The sequence below is a fragment of the Bison bison genome, unplaced genomic scaffold (genome assembly GCF_000754665.1).
Source record: "Bison bison bison isolate TAMUID 2011002044 unplaced genomic scaffold, Bison_UMD1.0 scf7180017864484, whole genome shotgun sequence".
Classification (NCBI taxonomy): domain Eukaryota; kingdom Metazoa; phylum Chordata; class Mammalia; order Artiodactyla; family Bovidae; genus Bison; species Bison bison.
Window position 1 is genome coordinate 429,648 of NW_011495044.1, and position 7,960 is coordinate 437,607.

Below are 7,960 nucleotides of genomic sequence, written 5' to 3' on the forward strand. Positions count from 1 at the left end.
CAGGTCACCATCTGCAGTGATTTTGGAGCCCAAAAAATAAAGTCTGACACTGTTTCCACTGTTTCCCCATCTATTTCCCATGAAGTGATGGGACCGGATGCCATGATCTTCGTTTTCTGAATGTTGAGCTTTAAGCCAACTTTTTCACTCTCCACTTTCACTTTCATCAAGAGACTTTTTAGTTCCTCTTCATTTTCTGCCATAAGGGTGGTGTCATCTGCATATCTGAGGTAATTGATATTTCTCCCGGCAATCTTGATTCCAGCTTGTGTTTCTTCCAGTCCAGCGTTTCTCATGATGTACTCTGCATACAAGTTAAATAAGCAGGGTGACAATATACAGCCTTGATGTACTCCTTTTCCTATTTGGAACCAGTCGGTTGTTCCATGTCCGTTTCTAACTGTTGCTTCCTGACCTGCATACAGATTTCTCAAGAGGCAGGTCAGGTGGTCTGGTATTCCCATCTCTTTCAGAATTTCCCACAGTTTATTGTGATCCACACAGTCAAAGGCTTTGGCATAGTCAATAAAGCAGAAATAGATGTTTTTCTGGAACTCTCTTGCTTTTTCCATGATCCAGCGGATGTTGGAATTTGATCTCTGGTTCCTCTGCCTTTTCTAAAACCAGCTTGAACATCAGGCCACAGGAGTGGAAAAGGTCAGTTTTCATTTCGATCCCAAAGAAAGGCAATGCCAAAGAATGCTCAAAGTACCGCACAACTGCACTCATCTCACATGCTAGTAAAGTTGAAATATTAGAAGCCATTAATACAGTGATCATGAACACTATAAGGTAGCAGAAAAGAATGATAATATTAAGTGTAAATTTAAAAAGCAGCGAACAGAAAGAATTACAACTATGAAAACACATGCCTGTGAAACAACGCTCAACATCATTAGTGATCAGGGAAATGCAAATTAAAACTACCACACACTCCAAGGGGGCTTCCCTTGTAGCTTAGTCAGTAAAGAATCCGCCTGCAATGTAGGAGACCCAGGTTTGATACCTGGGTCGGGAAGATCCCCTAGAGAAGGAAATGGCAACCCACTCCAGTATTCTTGTCCGGAGAATCCCAAGGACAGAGGAGCCTGGCGGGCTACAGTCCATGGTGTTGCAAGAGTTGGACACGACTTAGCAACTAAACCAGCATCACCACAAACTCCAAGAAAGAGCTAAAATCAAAAAGTAGCCATACTAAGTGCTGGTGAGGATGTGGGGCGCTTAGATTCCATCCATTGAAGATGCTGCACCAGTTAGAAAATTGTTGGGTAGTTTTCCACAAAGTGATACATACAGACCTACTCTATGTCCCAGCAGTTCCACTCCCAGGTGTTTCCCCAAGGGAAAAGAAAGCATCACAAAGAGACTGGCACAAGAAGTTCATAGCTGCTAGATTCAAAATATCTCCAGACCAGAAACCAAAAACAACCCACATATCAGGTGAATGAATAAACAAATTCTTATGTATTCTTTAAACAGAATGTTAACCAGCAATACAAAGGAATAAACTGCTGGTGCAAAGATGCTAACATGATAATCCTCAAGAACACCCTGAGTGACAGAAGCCAGAGACAGAAGAGCACACACTTGACTGCATTTATGTGGAGTTCTGGAACAGGCCAAACTAGTTCAAGGCTATAGATGTGAGTCAGTGATTACCTGAAGGAGGGAGGGAGCCCCGGGGGGAATGGGCTAAAGGGTAAAAGGACCTTTGGGGGGAAGGAAAGCTCTCCAGTCTTTAGCACAGCAGTGGTTACTCAGGTGCATACTTGACAAAGGCAAAACTTATCAACCTGCACACTTAAAATATGTGAGTTTTAAAGTACATAAATTATACATCAATAAAGGTGAGCCTATGTGTGTATTTGTACTCGTAGTGTGTGTATATACAACACACATTACATATAATGTGCGTAGTCACTCAGTCATGTCCGACTGTTTGCGACCCCATGGACTGTGGCCTGCCAGGGTCCTCTGTCCATGGGATTCTCCAGGTAAGAATATTGGAGTGGGTTGCCATGCCCTCCTCCAGGAGATCTTCCTAACTCAGGGATTGAACTCAGGTCCCCTGCATTGCAGGTGGATTCTTTACCATCTGATGCAGCAGGGAAGCCCATACCACACACACACACACACACACACACATACACACGTTCATATATAGGTATTCTCTCTATATATGTATAAATACATAAATACACACACACACACACACATACACACGTTCATATATAGGTGTTCTCTCTATATGTATAAATACATAAACACACACACACAAATCACTTCCCTGGGCAAAAAATCAGAAGGAACTATACTAAAATGTGAAAAGTAGTTGTTTCATGAATGAGATTATAGATGATTTTTTTTCCTCTTCTTCAGTTCAGTTCAGTTCAGTTGCTCAGTCATGTCCGACTCTTTCCTCTTCTTAGGTTTGCCAAAATTTTGCCTGTATGGTTCATTTTTTACTTGATAGAATAATAAATGCTCATTTAAAAAAAATTGGCAGCTGCTAGAGACCAGCTCTCGTGAAGGTCTGCAACAGACCGAGATTTCATTGCATGTTCATGTGGTGAAGTCCTGTGATTTTTTTTTTGCCTATATGTCCACCAATCAAAATCTTCAAACCAGGTACAAACCTCACAGCCCCTACCAAATCACCCATAATGTCTTTGCTGGAACAAATACTGTCTCTTACCCACTACCTTTTTATATGTTTTTTCTCTTCAACTACATCCTGTGCTCATCAACAGCTAAAATAATATTTTTTATTCTTTGTATTTTCAATAGCATCAGCACAGAAAAAAAAAAAAAGAAATTTGGAGAAAACAGACCTGAGCTGACACAGGGTCACAGTATACAGTGGCACAGGCCTGCATTGCGCAAGCTCCAAGCAGATACAAACGGCTCCCCCGGCTGCGTGGATAGCTCCTTTGGAGTCGTGCAACAGAGTCCTTGGTCAGAATTCTGTCCCACCACTTCCTAGTTTGTGACCGTGAGGAAGTTACCTCCTCAGCATCAGTTTCTTCATCTGTTTGGTAAGGAATATTAATAAGGAAAGTGATTGAATGGAGATAGCATATGTTTAAAGCCCTCTGCAAACTGTAACACACTCTACAATGTTAGACGTGATGATTCCTCTAATAAACCTGGTCTCTGCCTGGTGCTCATCACCACCATTTCCTCATCAGCTCTCACTCAGTTCCCTGAAGTTGTCAAACATGTTGCTGCCTCAGGGCTTTTGCACAACCTCTGCCTGGAAAACTGGTGTGCCCGTTTCTTCCCTCCGCTGCTCCTTCAGGTGATTCTGATTTTAATGACAGTGTCATGGAAGCTTCCATTGAGAATCCTAAGACAAGCTCCCCCCACACACCCTCTGTCTCACTGTCTTGTGCTATTAGTACCTGAAATTATTTTGGTTGTTTAATGCCGATGGTCACCCCTGCCATCCCAAACTTCCTTTCATGGAGGGTCTGTGTCTGTTCTGTTCACAGCTATGTCTCCAGCCTCTGGAGCATAGGTGGTGCTCAAAAACCACATACTGAGAATGAACAAATACTTATTGATAACTAGGCGACACGTCGTGTTTATTCAGTCAGTCTGCCAACTGTTTTCCGAAAACCAAAGACTGTGAGGCAAACATGGCTTTTTCCTCCTCTGCTGAGAGTGGGAACCACCCCAGTGGCTGAAGGAATCTGCCTGAGACGTGCTGGCGGCCGCAGGTCTGAACATTTGCCGGGGAGGCTCCACGTCAGCTGTGGTGATGACCAGGGAATAAGGAGGGCATTGTGCTGCCTGCAGAGACGGATGGTTCCAGAACAGCTTGGGGAAGCACCTCTGTAGCCAGGTGCTTTGTTCCTCTCTCTTTTTTGTCTCCCGACCGTGAGCGAGGAAACCAGGCCAGCCAGCCTTACCTTTGTTCCTCCCGGCTCTCAACGTGGGCTCTCTTTAACGTCTTGGTGTTGGCGCGAGCCTTGCCAAGGCCACGGTGAAATTTTCTAACCCAGGCCAAAGATGGAGCTCATTAACTTTCGTGCCTGCAAGAAAACACTTCTTTAGGAATTGGCGGATTTTGCTTTCTGCTAGAGAGTGAGACGTCTCTGCAAGGGAGATGAATCTAGGTTTGTAGGTGGGTCATTCGAGGGAAAAACGCAGCGGACCCACAGAGCTCACAGGCTGGCCAGCGCCGGGCATTGTCCATACCAGAGGCTGCCCCCTGCAGTGGCCTGATGGCCTTGAGCAAGTGCCCACCTAGTGCATTTCCAGAAAGTCCTCTGCCCTCTCTTCCGTCCCCTTCTAAAATGTGCACAATTCCTGGAAGGCTCACACCTGAGGTCAGGTGAGCCGTCTCCCCTGCCTGGACCTAACACCACTGTGTAAATTGCCAGGATCTTTTTACATAGCAGAAAATAATGTAAAACTTTATTTTATTTATATATAGATGAAATGTATATTATAATGTTAAATATTTAATATGTATTGAAACAAACTATCTGTATTCATTAATAGAAAATAGGATAGCTTCCCTGGTGGCTCAGTGGTAAAAAAATCTGCCTGCCAATGCAGGGGACATGGGTTTGATCCCTGATCCAGGAAGATCCCCCACATGCCATGGAGTAACTAAGCCCATGCATGCATCGTAACTACTTAAGCCCGAGTGCCCTAGAGCCTGGGCCCTGCAGCAGGAGAAGCCACTGCAATGAAGACCCAGCACTGCCCAAAATAAATAACATAAATAAAATTTTAAAAATAAAAGAAAATAGTGTAGAAGGGAAAAAGTGGACAATGTCACACAGGGAGGGTTGTGTATTCAGGTGATTTTTTTGGGAATTCAGGTGATTTTTTTTTTTTTTAATAGAAGATTCCTAAGTGCCTAGCTTTATTTTTAATTAATTAGTTATTTTAACTTCTGGCTGCACTGGGTCTTCATTGCTGTGCACGGCTTTTTGTAGTTGTGGAGAGCGAGGGCTCTCTCTAGTTGAGGTGTGTGGGCTTCTCACTGCAGTGGCTTCTTTTGTCATGGAGCACGGGCTCCAGGGTGCCCAGGTTCCTGTAGTGAGGGCACGTGGGCTCATTTGTCCCATGGCATGTGGCATCTTCCCAGATCTGGGATCGAACCCGTGTCCTCTGCATTGGCAAGCAGGTTCTTTACCATTGGACCACTAGGGAAGTCCCTTCAGGTGATTTTTTAAGCATTCAATGAAACAATATTCTTGTTTAGAAAATCTGCCTTTGTGTATATGTTGTGGAGAAGAAGAATGCAAAAATCACATGGATCTTTAATATAAACTTGAATGCCTTCCTGATGCAGATGGGTTAGAGGCTGGTGCCCCATTCTCACTGCCTGCCTTCACTTTCCTCTGCCTTTAGGGGCATTGCATGGTAAGCCAGTAATACTTTAGTGTGAATTACTCTGAGTTCATCTCCTCTTTTTCTCTCTCACACACAGGCATACACACAGACACACACATGCCACAGGTGGCACCCAGAACTCTTGTGAGAGTCTGTGAACTTACAATGGAAGAAGGAATAAAAGTTGCCTAAATTAAACTGGCTAACGAAATTCTGCCGAGGACTGGATTTTTCTGCCCTCAGGGGCCAGCAGCAGTCTAAAGAAGAGTGTCAATGGGGCCACAGGCTCTGTTCTCATCCCTTCAGATCTAATTTGTCTGCTGCTCACATTCAGATTGGAGACTGTATGCTTGGGCTGATCTGAGACAGTCTGCTTCATCTATTAGCTGGTGGAAGGGCCTGCCAGGCCAGAGGCAGAGAGCCGAGCCCAGTCACCCTCGTAGGCCCTTTCTGGATTTTCTTTTCTTTTTTGCTTCTGGTTTAAAGATGTTTTTCAAAACTCTCACTAATGATTAAAAAAGGAGAAGAAGCTGATTAACAGAGTTCAAGAAGAGCCACGTGATGATTAAGAGATTCAGGAAAAAACACAGGGGAAAACAGGCTTAAGGAGCTGCAGTTTTTAGGCCTGGAGAAAAGAACCCAGAGGAGGGGATGGAATAATGATTACTAAGGGCCAGGAAGTCACTAATCAACCAATATGCACTCCATGAACACTGAACAGACACTGGAGTCGCGTTGGCATGCCTTAGCTGTGCCCTAAAGCCAAGATGAATAAGACTTTAGACAAAAGTACGTAGAAGGGATTTAAGACAGACACGAGAAAGGACTTCCCAAAGCAAAAAGCAGATCCTTGGCAGAATCAGAGATCACAGTGGATTCAGCAGGACTAATACATGACTCAGGCCTTTTATAAGTTATACTAACAGTAAAGATTCCTGTACACAGAATCTGCCAGCAAACTAGCGCTCAGTTGTGTTGGGGCAGCCTCTCCAGGGGGCCAGTGAGAGGGAAAAATGTATTCAGAAGTTTGGTGGAGGAAGTAGTTCCATGAACTGTTCAAAGGAAGAGAGAAACCAGAGTTGACCCAGCTCTGCTCCCACCATGAAGCAAGGTCTGGAGAATGCAGTGATGGCTCCAGAATGAAGGAGTAAAGACAGCCTTTGAAAGGGGGCAGGAGGGGAGGGTGTGAGACTGTGCAGAGGCACGGCGTGGGCACAGGCAGTGAGGGGCAGGGCCTGCTGAATGTCTGGGGCACCCGGCTTTGGGGAATCCACACCAGTCAGGCAGAGAAAGGAAGACATGACATCATGGGAACCATCTGAGTCTCCCGAAGGTGAAGCAGGTGTGAGATGGAGACAGTGGTTTCAGAAGGTTGCGTTTGCTCAAAGTGAGGGGATGGATTGGAAAGAGAGAGAGAGAGCAAGAGAGAACACAGTTGGACCTTTCATGGCTCTGTACACACTTCATGCTGTTTACTTTGGAGCATCTACCTCAAGCTGGACGTTAGTCTAATGAATTATTGATTGCCTGCCCCACGCCTACCACAAGCTCACTGAGCATAGGATCCTGCTTTTCTTGTTCTCCATTGAGTTCTCAGCCCTGAGCAGCAGGGCTCGGTAAATGTTTATCAAAGGAATAAAATCAGGTGGTGGGGACAAAGTTCTGACATCCTGTCAGAGCTCTTTGTCACTGGTAATCTTAGAAGAAAAGAATCAAGGTGTCTAACGAGCTAGGCTAGTTAAGGAGGCTTTCTGCTCAGGGAGAGCCTTTCGACTTGACGGGCCTCAGATTGTGAATCTGCATGTCCAGTGTGAGGCATCTAGTCAAGCCAGGGGACCTCACAGCCACGAGGTATTGCTTATGATTGGTGCATCCCACCTGAGACAGAGGGGTGTGATTCCAGGATTCCTAGGACAACGGACCTGAGCAGCTCAGTAGAGCAATGTTTGCTGTTCACCAAATGCTTGCTGTTACCTGAGGAGCAAGCTTAACGGGGAATGCATGGAATCCCAGAAGAATAGTTGACAGGAGGAAGGTTTCATTAATTCCTGTAGGGTCTGTTATACCTGCTCATTATCCCCCTGGCTTTTCCACAGCAATAAATTTGTCATTTATAAGTGCGATGTCTTGAGTGAGCTACTTAACACATCTCTGAACACGAGCTGCCTTACTGCAAGCAGATAGTAATAGTAACGCTTCCTTCTCGTGGTTCTAGTAAAGATCGCTTGCAAAGCACTTTGGAAATAGGAAAGTACCAGGCAAATATTATTCATCTATTTCCCCTCCATATTTTCTTTGGGGATTAAGCCAGCATCAGAACAGTCCTCGTTTTCACAAAAGCTTCTATCTCTAAGCTCACTTCCAACATCAGCCACACAACAAACCAAACATTTTTGACTCAAGTTATCTTTTACTACCACTAGCTAGCATAAAAATTAGTAATTTGGGATCTCTCTTGCCATATATTTTCTTTGTGTAAGTTTTCTTTTGCCAGTTACTATAATTTATCTATGGGCTTCCCTGGCGGCTCAGTGGTAAAGAGTACACGTGCAGTGCAGGAGATGTAAGAGATGCAGATTTGATCCCTGGGTCAGAAAGATCCCCTGGAGGA